Source organism: Cetorhinus maximus, chromosome 7, assembly GCF_964194155.1.
Source record: "Cetorhinus maximus chromosome 7, sCetMax3.hap1.1, whole genome shotgun sequence".
NCBI classification, from domain to species: Eukaryota; Metazoa; Chordata; class Chondrichthyes; order Lamniformes; family Cetorhinidae; genus Cetorhinus; species Cetorhinus maximus.
Window position 1 is genome coordinate 123,766,028 of NC_135885.1, and position 13,842 is coordinate 123,779,869.

Genomic DNA, 13,842 nt, shown 5'->3' on the forward strand with positions numbered 1-13,842 from the left:
ACTTTTTGGTATTATTGTAATTATTCCCAGATGTAAGTGACTGCACACTGTTCATCTTATGTCCACATAGGTTTTAGTGAAGTAAGGTGATAAGAGGATTGGACTGATGTGGAGACAGATTAGGCAGCTTTGATATATTTCTGCAGATAATATTTGTGTTCCTGCTGCCTTCTGTTGTTTATGGGTCCCTGCTCACACATTTATGCATTCAATCTTACCTGTTTTTCACCAAAACACTTCCATGGTAACTGGCCAAAAATCTTTTCATCAACAGCAAAAAAATTTTTAAATGCAATACTTAATTGCAGTTAAAAGTAATGCAATCTATTTCTATTTCCATTTATAGGCAGTTATAAGTCCACAAAGATGCAGCTTACATAAAAGGGAAAACAAGAATTATTTATGTTTATATAGCAAGTAAACTGTAATTCATAAACAAGTTTTGTTATGATTTGAGATTTGTTAGTCTTGATTCTAACTCTGTTAGAAATAGAATGGGCAAGGTATTAAAATAGCAACCAGTTGTGACAGTGTTCACACGGCACTTGCAGTCCCGCCATTTTAACTACCAGTTTTTCAAGAGTTTTTGAGACGGCTTGCTGTAGGCAGGCGGGATCTTCTGGAGTTTTAGGTTGATAAAATAATTCAGAGACCAGCACAAGTTTAACAAACAATTGTCCAATTTCTGCACAGCCCTGGAGCCACCAGTGGAAATTGGTGGCAAAGCATGATCAGGGCCAGAAATGGCCTCGATAACCTGGATGGTTACAATTATTCAACACTTCCCTGGGGGGTCAGGAGAAGAAGGAATGTTCCACCAGGCCACACAAGCATCCTCAGACCTACACTATCTTAGGCTTCCTCACCTCTCCCAACTGCAAATCCCTCTTTACCCTACTCCCCATTCCCAACCCCATCACTACACCACCCCTACTATCCCCCCCCACCCCCTCCCCCAAACCGATCCACTGATCAATTTCCAGGAACTTCCAGGGACACTGCAGAACTGTACCCCCAAGGTTCTCATAGCAACGCCTTGCTGCCTGAAATCCTACTCCTCCCTGCTAGACTTCATGTTATTCCCACTGACTTTGGAAAGAGTCACTGTTGTCAAATTGAAATGAGACCTGAGAGCAAAGATGGCCTGAGCTTCACACTGATGCCATCATGGGCATTTCTATCCTGCTGCTTCCCTCTACATTCTGCACTCCCTGGAAAAGTAACTATTTGTTGATGATGCATGCTGTTATTAGTATGCAAATCAACCAGCAAATTTGGTTGATAAAGAGATATGCCATGGGTAAGGAATCTCCTGAACTTGCTGTTCAATTTACACCACTCCACTATGTGCTTTGCACAAATGGCATATTTTTATTCTTATCTTTACAAACTTGCAGGATTTGAGCATTAATTACTTCTTAAAATCATCGTGGAAATCCAGAAGTCTAGTGGTTAATAACATAAGTGCCCTATTAATGAAATGGTCATTGTTAATGCAATGTCAATCAAACTCTTTGGCACAGAAAAATAACTATTTACAGTATTCAATCTCATTCCTGCGTGCAGTCAATTATTGTTTGAGATTCAAAACATTTCAAATTTATTTTATTACTTTTACTGTTGAACTTTTGTCTGGATGTGGAGGTGTATTTCCATGAGTAAGTGGCCAAGCCTTGTGTTTTTGGAGGAAATCCTACTTACCCCCACATTTCCCCTGTGCCATTTTCCTCTGGCCTTCATATGGCTTGGAAATGCTTAAGTGTGCAAAACGCACACCTGCCTCTATTGAGGTCAGATTCCCATTTTAAATGGGGGACGAAAATCAGATTTCCTCCCACACACCACCTTGGTTTGGTGATGCAGGGTTTTGGAAGCCCATTAAAAGCATGCCAGGTTTGAGTGCTTATGAAGAAAATGGAAAGGCAGCTGAGGTGTCGGTAACAAACTGTTGGTAACTGTAAAGTCTTTTCATACCTTCAAATGTCACTATTAGGTGCTGCGTTATAATGTAAATATGTTTTAATGGAGTGATTCATCATAGAGATCTGTCCTGAAAAGATAGTTGACCCTATTAGCATTGTGTAATTGTTCACATGCATTACAGTATTTTTCCAATGGAGAAAGTACCATGGCATATTAAAAATGTTTACAAAAATGTCTTCTGCTGTCATGTTTTTGTGCAATGATTTAATTGAACTGGTAGATCTGGCTGATGTTTCTTTCTTTAAAATAACGGCTTCTGAAGGTAGAAAATGGTTTGCACCTGCTCCCCCATCACTGATTGATAAGCACTCTCTGTAGAAATGGAAATGGATCTCTGTTCTTTCAGTGGAGCTGGAAGCACTTGTTATGGCAGCTGTTTCATTATGAATGTTTGGCTGAGTTTCAAAAGTTTCAACTCAGCAGATAGTCTTATTGATCCAAGAACTACTGAAATTGTTATGAGCCTATAATTACAGAGTACGTCATTGATAGAATATCTTATTTCTTTATAAATTTAATAGGCATTTAGCAGATTTTTTTTCCTTGGATTGTTTTTTTGGTCCAGTGTCAGTGACAGTGGGTTTGAATTCAGGCTTTTCTTAGATTGTTAGAGGTTTAAAGTTTTCTAATGATTTTAAAATAATTCCCACTGCTATTATATGGCTGTTAAGAACTGTACATAGTGCCTACAGGCTGAGTGGATATGGGGAATACATGAGAAGTTGTGAGGTGATATGCGATGGCATGGTGGAATCTGAGTGGACATGGGGTGGCATGGGAGAATGTGAAGGGGCATCAGGTGGCATGGGAGAATGTGAGGTGGCATGGGGTGGCATGAGGGGGTGGATGTGGTGAGGGGTGTAATGTGAGGTTTAGGGGGCCTTTAAACAATGTTAGGAGCTGAACTGCAGTGTTGAAGAACTAAGGCAGGCCTTCTACCTGGCCCACCCCCAAATGCACACTCCTTACATCATTGCTGCTCAGAAAATGCACTACAAATCCAACCCTTGTGTGAAAAGACAAAAGTCCTTGGCAAAGTCACACACAGGTCAGGTGTGCATTTTTCAAGCAGTGAAGGTGCACAGGTCAGGTTTCTCTGAGACAGATGAAAACTCGGTCCTTCCTTTCTGTCTCTCTTTTTTCTCTTCCCTAATCCAGTCTTTCTTCTCCTCTCTTTATTTCTCTTTGCGGTTCTGATTTTATTCTCTTTCAGCCTCCTTCTCAGTTATTCCTCTGTTTCTTTCTCAACCCTTAAACCTAAGTGTTTAAGGAGATAGCGGGCTGATTTTTAGGTACCTCGGCAGTGGGCAGGAGTCCGTTCTAGGACTCAGTGGATCTCCGACTCCAGCCCTGTCTTTGAAAACTGTCAAATAATATATCTAATGGCCAATCAACAGCCATTTGGTCGGGAGCGGCCAGCAACTTCAGGAGGTGGTGGCCAACGCATCCAATCAACTAATGAGGGTGGGCTGTCCCAGAATGATGTCATGGCCACTCATTTAAAGGGACCTCTGGCACTGGACTGTGGCAGCTGCACCAGGAAACATTTTTCAGACACATCCAGATTTTGTGTTGAAGGTTTTGAATTTAGTTTAACTATTTCAGTCAGTGAGTGGTTATTTATGAAAGAATATAATTGTTCTTATAGCTGGGAAACATTCAGGGCCTTTGCCAGGGAAGAAATAGCATTACAATGCAGCTGACCCCTCCTGGAGACATTGAACAGCAGGATGTTAACTCTCCGTGTCTCTCAGCAAGTGGGCAAGAGAATGGAGCCAGGAGATGAGGAGGGCAAAAAATCAAGGACATCCCCAAGGTTTAATTATGATTCCCCGTGAGCCCTCCTCTAGTCTATAAGTGATAGACAGGGGATCCTCATGCCTGCTGACAGGGCGAGGAACCCTGACCAAAGCAGCCTGGTGGAGGTCACAGAAGAGGCGAGCAGCCTTAGGGTCATCCAGCAAACCTGGCCTCGGTACCGCAAGTGGCTCAATGACCTTCTGAGATCTGTAAGGGTGAGTCTGTCACTAGTCTTGAAATGGAGATAAACAGGAGGTTATGTTCTTGGTCCATTTTTAGATTGTCTTGTTTGTTAACCAAGTGTGAAGGTGGCATGATTCACACATGTCATTCTGCATAGCCACAAGGTTTATGAACGGGGGGGAAGGGGTTGGTGGAATGCAACATGTATTAGTTGACAGACAACATTGGGCTGGCAATAGAGTATATATTGACCATACATTAGAAGGCATGATTGTAGCACAGTATCATTATCATTACAATGTCCCTTTTTAATTGCAGGAGGAGAGGGTGCACAACGCCAGGGCGAGAAGCAGGACTGGGGGTGATGTGCCAAACCTGGTGATATTGCCTCCCATTGAGGAGGAGGTGCTGCAGTTGGCAGCCAATGACTGGAGACAGGCCATTGGTCAAGGGGTGGTGAGATTTTAAGGGAGTATTTTTAGAATTCCAACAAGCATCTGTTGAGAGGGTGGGGGAGGGGAGGGTGCATTAGACTTGGCAAGCTCTCAGGAATGAAGCAATGATGGGTTTTGACTTTGAAGGTTTTCCTGCACTGGGGACAAAGGTGTGAATCTATGTTGAATGGTGTAGGTTCAAACACTGAGTAATATCTACAATAGTTCCAGTGTTTGCAATAAGGAAGCATGTCTCAGTGCATTCATCTCAAAGGCTGAAGATGTCTCTAACACTCTTTCCTTTTGTTTCCTGCACAGGTGCAACATCAGCAGCTGCTGGCACTAACCACAACAGTCCGGCATTCACCTGAGGAGGAAGAATACGTCTCAGAGGGTGCATCATCACATCCTTGCTCTGCACCCAGCACAGATATGCGCAACTCGGCTGTAAGGGAAAAACAAATTGGTGAAAGCAAATCACAGTTGCACATGCAGCTGCCAGAGACTGAGATGGAGCAGGCTTCTAGCAGTCAGAGGAGTGAGCCCCAGTCCGATGACGAGCCTCTGGAGTTGTCCGTGAGGTAGCAGATGCTGGATTTGCAGTGCGAGGTGTTTGGGGATGTGATGAAGAATCCAAAGGGTTGCACATTCTGGCAGAGACCTTGGAGGAGTCCATCTAGGCTATGAGCACTGTGATCACCCACTCTACAGAACTCATGGCTTCCTCCACTGACAGACTGGTGACTGGAGGCCCAAACCTATAGTATAAAGGGTTAGTGTTATATATGTAAAGATATGGTCTGCATCATCAATGGCATAAAATCACATGACAACAGAGCATGGAGAGAGAGAGTTCTATGTACAGCCTCATGCTGAGTTTGTATTGTACATAGTTAGCGTAATGTTCAATAAAAGGTAGCGTTTACCAGCAGCCTAGCTTCCAGCAGTATCTGTATGTTCAAATCATGAAAACCCCAACTAAGACCCACAACGATGATAACAGAAAACCCAGTGGATTATTGATGCAATAGTGGGTATATGTTCTGACCTGCACTCCATTGCCTTGTCTCTGAACTATGGGGCCCGGACCCAGGGCAAGAGGAGGATAAGGAGCCTGGAGTCACATTCAACTTCTGGTTCCTCACAAGAGAGCAGGGAGGGCCAAATAGATCTCATGATGGTGGGTGAGCAGATGTTGAACACATCTGGGACGCCTCTTAGAGTGTTTCTGACGGGGACAGCCTCTCCTCCGCCCCTCTCCCATGACAGATACCTTTGAGTGCCATGTCAATAAATGAGCATCCTGCCACTGTGCAGGAGACTCCCATCATGCCGGGCCCCTCATGGCTTCAGGTGACTAGAGAATGGCTGCCAACGTCATCCCAGACAAAGAGGCATAAGGGTCAGCAGTCTGTCTCCGGCAGAACTGTCAGTGAGGGAGGAGCATCAAGGTGCATACCTGGAAAACACTCAAGAAAACCACATATTAGTTATACTTGGATGCACATTCTTGTTTTGTGAGATTGGCATATGCTAATAACTTTTTGTGTACATAAATGAATGATGTTTTCCACATTTTATCTGGCTACATACATTCAGTAACACTGTGTGAATGTATGAATACAGATTCAGTTGATGACATTAGTGGATTATTTGATTATGTGCTTCCTAATGATTGACAGTTTTTGGCTGAGTGATATTGCCCATATGTGGCACTGGTGTTCACACCATGAAGGAGTATGGAGAAAGTACCACTGGTCATGAAGCTGATAGAGTTGAAGAGACTCTGCCAAGTGAATCATCTGATGATCAGAGCTTCGCAGTCATCATTACCCGACCTGGGACCGGCTTGGACATCTGCCGGCTGCAGCTCAGCCTCTTCTGCCTTTGACTCCTCATCAGAGGAATGGGCTGTCTCTGTCAAATCATCCTCTGAAAGGGCTTCCTGTTGCTGGCTGGCCATATTGTGCATCACACAACAGATCACTACCATGAGGGAAGCTCTAGCTGGTGCATAAGTTAGAGATCCACCTGATCTGTTCAGGCATTTGAATCTCAGATTGTTCTAATCAATGGCGGACTTGGTTGTGGCTTGGCTCTGATTCTGTCATAGTACTTCATCAGCCACTTCTTCAGGGGACACCTTTGTCTACAAGTAGCCATCCAGCCAATGAGTCTAGGCCAATAAACATCCTCGGCACCTGGGAGCGTCTGGGGATATACAAATTATGTCTGCTTCCCCGGTACCTTGAACACTTCTGCATGACTCATTGATGGTGGTTGCAAATAATCTGTGCAGTGGTATACTTTGAAGTTTATAAAAGCCCCGGGTACCTGCTGGTGCTTGATGGCTATATAGGTACAACCAATTACCCTTTGCATCCTTGGGAAACCAACCATGACTGTAAAGCCTCTGGCCCTTTCCAATTGACTGCTGTTGTCTGTAGTAAAGGAAGTATATCAATGAGCATGCCTAAACATGGCATCTGTGAGTATCTTTATGCAGCGATGTGCTGCAGGCTGCATGATCCCACTTAGGCCTCCACAGGCAACCTGAAATGACCCAGGGGCGAAGAAGTTCAATGCAACTGTGACTTTTAGTGCCACATGTATCAGGTGGCCATCCACACAACTGGAGATGATCTCAGAGGCAAGCAGGTCACCTAGGGATGTGACAGCCTCCCATGAACGGCAAAGTCTGTGGTGGAACAGTCATTCCGTCAACTGAAGGTATGACATTCGCACCTCATAAACGCGATTGGCAGGATACGGTCGTGCCAGCTGCTGCTTTCCCTCTGCAGCTCCTTGTTTCTCAGCAGCTTCCACACCTTCCTCCAAATCATGTTGCTCCTGCCCCTGCACATCTGGCCTCCCCCTCTCTCCTACTCCTTTTCCTCCTTCTCTCCTCCATAATGGAGGAGGTGCCTCTCACTGAATCTACAATGGTCAGAGGGGACATCATTTTTCACCACAAATGGTATAGTGATGAAAGAAAACTGGATCACCAACTCTGAATACTCCCCTGAGGGATTGCGCTGATTATGATTAAAGGAGTGTGAGCAGAAAATATTTATTTTTTTAAAAACTGTCAGGTCAGCAGTCTCTCCCCACCTCACCCCCCCACCAAAAGTCAGGCAGAGACACAACCCCAGTCTTTATGTCTGCCCTTTCATGAGACCCTGAAAAAAAATTGAGCTTTCCACCAGGCGCATTTCATGTGCACCCACCTTATTATAGCATCAGGGATGTCTCATTGCCGTCAATTGGACTGATTACCAGCTTTAATTATTAATTTCATAATGGCAGGTGGGCCGCTGGTTTCAGAGCAGACTGGTGTGGTGACGGTCAGTTCACAACCCAACATCATCACGCCGGATATTAAACTTCCGCTGGGCTACGGCAGATCCATTTTCACAGCCCAAAAGTCAGCCCATGCTGTTTGTCCCCCAGATGCCCCATTGCCTCCACTATGCCATTTCCAGCTCATATTTTCTGCAAGTTATGACATAAAATCATTTCAAGCTGAGGGATGCAGGTGAATGTCTACAACAAGAGCTTGAGTAAGCAATTTGGACATTTGAATCTGCTCTGCCATTCACAAGATCATGACAAATCTTCTTTCTCAGCTCTAACTTCCCATACTATCCCCACATTCCTTCATTGCCGTAGTATACAAAGACCTATTGGCTCTGTCTTGAATGTACTCATCTACTGGGCATCCATTGTGGAAACAGGGTATGCTCTGGTGATGGGCTATGGCCAATAAACCATAATTCTGAAGCTGTGCTGATGTAGATGTATATAAGTCATCAGCCTCTTCTTACTCCATAATCTAGCATTGAGGAACATAGGGATTGCTAGACTTAAAAAAGGCTGTAACAATTTTGTATTTACCTCCTATTTGAAAGTGGGTCCCATTACCACTTGGTCCTCTCCTCTCGAACAATAAATTTAATTAACTAGGCCTCTTTTCAGTCAGTCAGTGCATACTTTCCACTGGAATCCACTTTCGTTAATTACTAGGCTTATTCATTGGTTTGATTTATTTATCTTCTTTTATATCTCATGCTTTAAGAATTATCCGCATTTCATAAACAATTTTAGACAGTAAATTAAATGTGATGACTTATTAGTTATTACAGAATAAATAATAATATTCATTTACCTATTACAACAAGTAGCTTTTCAGTTGTTGCTCTTCTGTCTCTTTCCTTATCACATTGGATGCTTTGTTCTCTCTTTGGCCTGGATTTTCCAGCCCCACCTACCACTGGGAACTTCAGGTCCTGCTGAAAGTCCATGGACTTTTGGCTGGACCGCCACATATCCCACCATGGTGAGGCTAGAAAATCCCAACCCTTATCTCTGTTTCTCTCCTAGCTTTATTTCTGCCTATAACTATCCGTGTCCTATCTCTGGCACTTTGGTCCTGTGCTCACTTTCTTTTCCCCTCATTTTCTGTTCTCCCTCTTCTACTCCCTACTATGCCTCACACTTCTTTCCCCCTGTGATCTCTTTTGTCCACTGATTCATGTCACAAGCTGTTCTGGGTGACAAGATGCTTCATGCCTCCTGAACCAAATGACCTCTACCATCCGTTTCTTTCCTTCGTACACCGTTTCCTCAGTTAGAAATACTTTCCCAAATTCCAGAAATGTTCCCTTTCCTCCATGCAGTGGGCATGTTCAAACCAGAAATGCTGTTGCCCAAGCCTATTGGCAGAAGCTGCTCCCTTTTCTCATCTATGTAATTTTCCATTCCGAGCTATACTTCTCTTTAGCAGTACTATGTGAGCGATAGCAATGTCTCTTGGCTGTGACGAGTGTTCAGCTTTGCTACCACACTTGACCAGAGAGTGGCACCTGCTATATGACCCTAAGCTTTTATTCCCCAAAGACTGTAAAGTTCAATGTTCCAGATTAAGTTTTGGGGAACCAGAAAGCTGATGAAAATTTAATGTTATAAAACTGGTAAAGAATATTCAGCATCAAGTTTGCATCAAAATATTGCTCAAATGATGGAACCTTTTGCGGCAAGGCATAGGTGCATCTAGTTTACCATCTATTGTCCTGTTAGTTACATGATATAATGATGCAGATGTTGGCTAATTGTAGAAATCAATAGTCACAACTCCATTATTGTATCAATTAGTATTGGCCATTCTTTCTTTACTTCTTGATTTCATCAGAGTGCAGTGGTACTGCAGAACTCTCAACAAAACAGCCATAATCGTATATCTTTCCAAATGTTAAAACAGTCTAGTCCATTGAGACCTGGAAATGGTTGTGTTCAATTGCTTTTACTGTCTCTCCAAGCTATTTTTGCTCTTCTCCTGTCAAAGAACCGCTATTGAAGTTCTGGGCATGTTAATTTAAGTAGATAATATTTTTACAATCTATAAACTTTCACAAGTTGATTACAAAAAGTTGCACAGAAAGAAAAGCTTTGGAAATATCTCAAATTGATTCACCTATCATCAATTACTTTCAAGTAAAGAAAGAACTTACATTTATATAGCAACTTCCACTAACTCAGGATGTCCCAGAGCACTTTTTGACCAATTAATTACCTTTTGAAGTATAGTCCCTGTTGTGATATGGGTAACACAGCAGCTCGTACTGCACTGAAATGCCAGCCTAGGTGTTATGCTCAGGATCCTTGAGTTGGAAGTAAAGCTCCAACCTTCTGACTTGGGTACAAGTGCTACCATTGCACCATTGCTTACACTTAAATTCACAATTGAAACAAATGTGGTAACTGTTTTGTTGTGTGGGTGGGGTCTAGATGGGGGTGTTGGGGATAGTCTATTTTCCCAAAGAATGCTGCATGAGCCTCTCATTTCTCAACACCATTACTCTTTATTTACAGCAAGTATTTACACATTCGGATCTCCACAAGACTTTGGATCTTCTCCTCCTTCCAGATCTCTCTTACTTCTCAGTCATGTGATCTGACAACATTATGACATCAGCATCATGTATGCTTCTGATGTTAACCCTTTAATTTACAGTGACAGTATGGATATAGATTTACAAGACATGTTGAATTGGTACTAATACATAAATAAAATACGGCAGGTACTGGAAATCTGAAATAAAAACAGAAAAAAGCTGGAAATAATTAGCATCTGTGGAGAGAAATGCTGTCTAACTAGCTGAGTTTTGCCAATATTTTCTGTTCTTCTTTTGAATTTGTACTGATTGTCCCAACAGGTAATATATTTTCCCAATGGAGTCTGAATGCAATAAGAAAAAGAACAAACTTGCATTTATGGACTGGCTTTTAATGCTTAAGATGCCCCATAGCCCTAGATGCCTATTGGATTATCATTAACATGTAGCCACAAGAGAACCTGTTTTGGAAATGTTGATTAAGGAATAAATATTGGCCAGGACAACAGGGAAAAACTTCCTGTTCTTCAAAACAGTGTTGTGGGCGCCACTTGGAAGGGCAGATTGATGCACAGTTTAACATTTCATCCAGAGTTTGGAAACTCTGTCCATTCGTAATTTGCATTGAGAAGATAGGGAGGTACAGGATTTTAACCCATTGATGACAAAGGAACAACAAAATATTTCCAAATCAGAATTGTGTGTGATTTGGAGGGAAACATGGCAGTGTTCTCATGTGCCTGCTACCCTTGTCCTTCTAGGTGGTAGAGATCGTGGGTTTGAAAGGTGCAGTCAAAGAAGCCTTGACTGAAGTGCCCTTTATAGATGGTACACATTTTCTACCTCTGTGCACTGGTAGTGGAGGGAGCGGATGTTAAAGATGGTAGATGGGGTGCCAATCAAGCAGCTGCTTTGTCCTGGATGATGTTGGGCTTTGGAGTGCTGTTGGAGCTGTTGTCATCCAGGCAGGTGGAGAATTATCTATCATACCCTTGACTTGCTCCTTGCACGTGTTGGAAAGTTGTTCGGAGTTACAAGATGAGCCAGTCACCACAGAATAAACAGCCTCTGAATTGTTTTTGTTGGCACAGTATCTATGTAGCTGGTCCAATTAAGGTTCTGGTCAACTGTGCCCCCAGGCAAGTTGTTGGGAAGGAACCTGACAATGGTAATGCTTATTTTCCTAATGGAGCCTGAATACAATAAGTTTGTATTTACAGAGTGCACTTTACAACCTCAAAATGTCTCAAGGCTCTTCATGGCCAACTAATTATCATTCACATACAGCCCTGTTGTGAGGTTAAGGAAACATAGCTGCCAATTTGTGCTCAGCAAATTTCCACAAAGTCTGTTTTCCTGATGCTGGTTAAATGTTGGCCACAGCAACAAGAAAAGTCATTTTCTCTTCCTCAAATCATACCATGGGACCTTTTATGTCCATCTGAGAGAGAGGGTAAGGCCTCAGTTTAACATACCTCTATTACTGCACTGATGTATCAGCTTAGATTATGTTTGCAGAAACAAGATTATAGTTTGGCTTTTGGAACATAGGCAATACAATCATTACCTTGACGATAGTTATATTTGATTATATCGGATATGTAAGAGGTCAGTATCTTTTGTGCCCTTGTCTGAGTAGTGTATCCTACAACCTGTACAACTTCTGAACCAACATAAACACAACAGTTTCTGGTCAGCAGAAGTAGGAAACCTGGCTAGTAGGATATTAAGTCACCTTCTCAAATGCAATAATAATTGTTTACATTCAGGAAATAAGGTCCTTATCCCAGGCCTTAATTTTAAGCCCCCTATGGAAGAGCTAGGAGAGGGTGAGTGGAAAGTTAAAATATCACAATAGAGGAACCCAATCCTTCTGAAGCTCCATTTAACCTCATGTCTTCCCATTTAAAGTTTATTCAGGCCATTAATTAGGCTTCTGCTAAAGGTAGATGTTAACCTAATTAACTGTACGCAAGTGGGATGATAGTGCCAGATTCCCAACAGCAGTTTCAAGAATGGAGGTGTTGACTGGTCAAAATAAATGCTAAAGATCAGCTCCTTTTAGCACTCCTTTTGGGCCAGAAGGAGAAGGAGTTCTCCATAAAGGCCTCACAAGAAAGCCTTTGGCTTCTCCAGCCCCAGAGTTCTTGTTCACTCCCAACCCAGCCTCGGCCTTGGCCTGAAGTCTTTCGTCCTTACTGATGGAGACAATCCCTATGAGTCCCAATTCCTGACACTTGTTTGTTCTCCCACCAGCAGCCTGGTCTATCAATTTGACCAACTGTGGTCAGGAGTCTACAGAAGATTATTTAAATCAAGACCTGATTTTAAGGTCAGCAGGACCTCCATGTCTGGCCTTGCTGGGTTGTCCCCATCTTACTATGCTCTCTTGCACCTACCCTGAATAATGTTAATATTGGGGCCTATTTAATTAAGTGTGCAGAATGACAACATCAACACAAACTTGCATTTATTTCTCACTTGTAATGTAGTAAAACGTCACATGACGCAATCAGCCAAAAACTGACACTGAGCCAACAAAGGACCCATAAGGACATGATGTGGCCAACAGCTTGGTCAAAGAGGTAGAGAAGTACAAATAGAATGCATTGGATTCTCCAAGGGCATTGACAATATTACTGAACCCTGGGAACTCCAACTTGTAATGGTTTTTAGTATTTATTTATCTTTGTGAGATATGCTTGGGGTATATTGCTGCATGGTTACCTCCATCTGTCTTCATCTCTTTTGTCATAGCTGTTGCTACAGTGCTTCATTCTGTCATGTGACATAAAAATTGGCAGTCAGCACAAACTGCATTGAGTGACAATAATCAATAATGGAACGGAAGTCACAACAGATTTTGTCAACCTCTAAAGTACTGGGAACTGGTCACATATTATAACAGGTGAATATAATTCTGTACTCGATAAGCAACATAAAGTTGCAAATTAATTAAGTGGTTAGCCAACCTTGTTGAATATTTATTGTGTGTAGAATACCATGAAGTGGGTAGATAAGGTAGAAACTGTACCAATTAGATTGAGATCATGTGGTATGAAGTAACATTATTACATTAAAGATACCATCACCAATCAGCTGGTAATACTAGTTCCTATTTTATTTAACATCAACCCCCTTTCAATTTACTTTGTGACAGTGACATTGTAAGTCATGGGGCAGCAAGTTGTGGGAATGATCAGGAACAAACATCTGTTCTAGAGAATGTCATGGGACAAAGAGAGAAGGGGAAAGTGACTGTATGCTGAAGCAGTAGCTGTGGAAGGTGGTTTCAAATGTTCAGCTATTAATTATGGTAGTATTCACCCAGATTCTCCCAGTATTATCAAGTGGTCTGTCCCAACAGCTGTCACAATTAGTTATAACTTAATTTTCTGCAGTTGATGGATATAGTGACAACATCTGTTCGAGCCTCTAAATTTTACATATTCCGCAATGGCCATATAAGGACCATAAAGCAGTTCAATGAAAAATCTGGCATGATGAATATGATCCCCAAGGGTAAAACAATGCAGCACGTGATATAAATT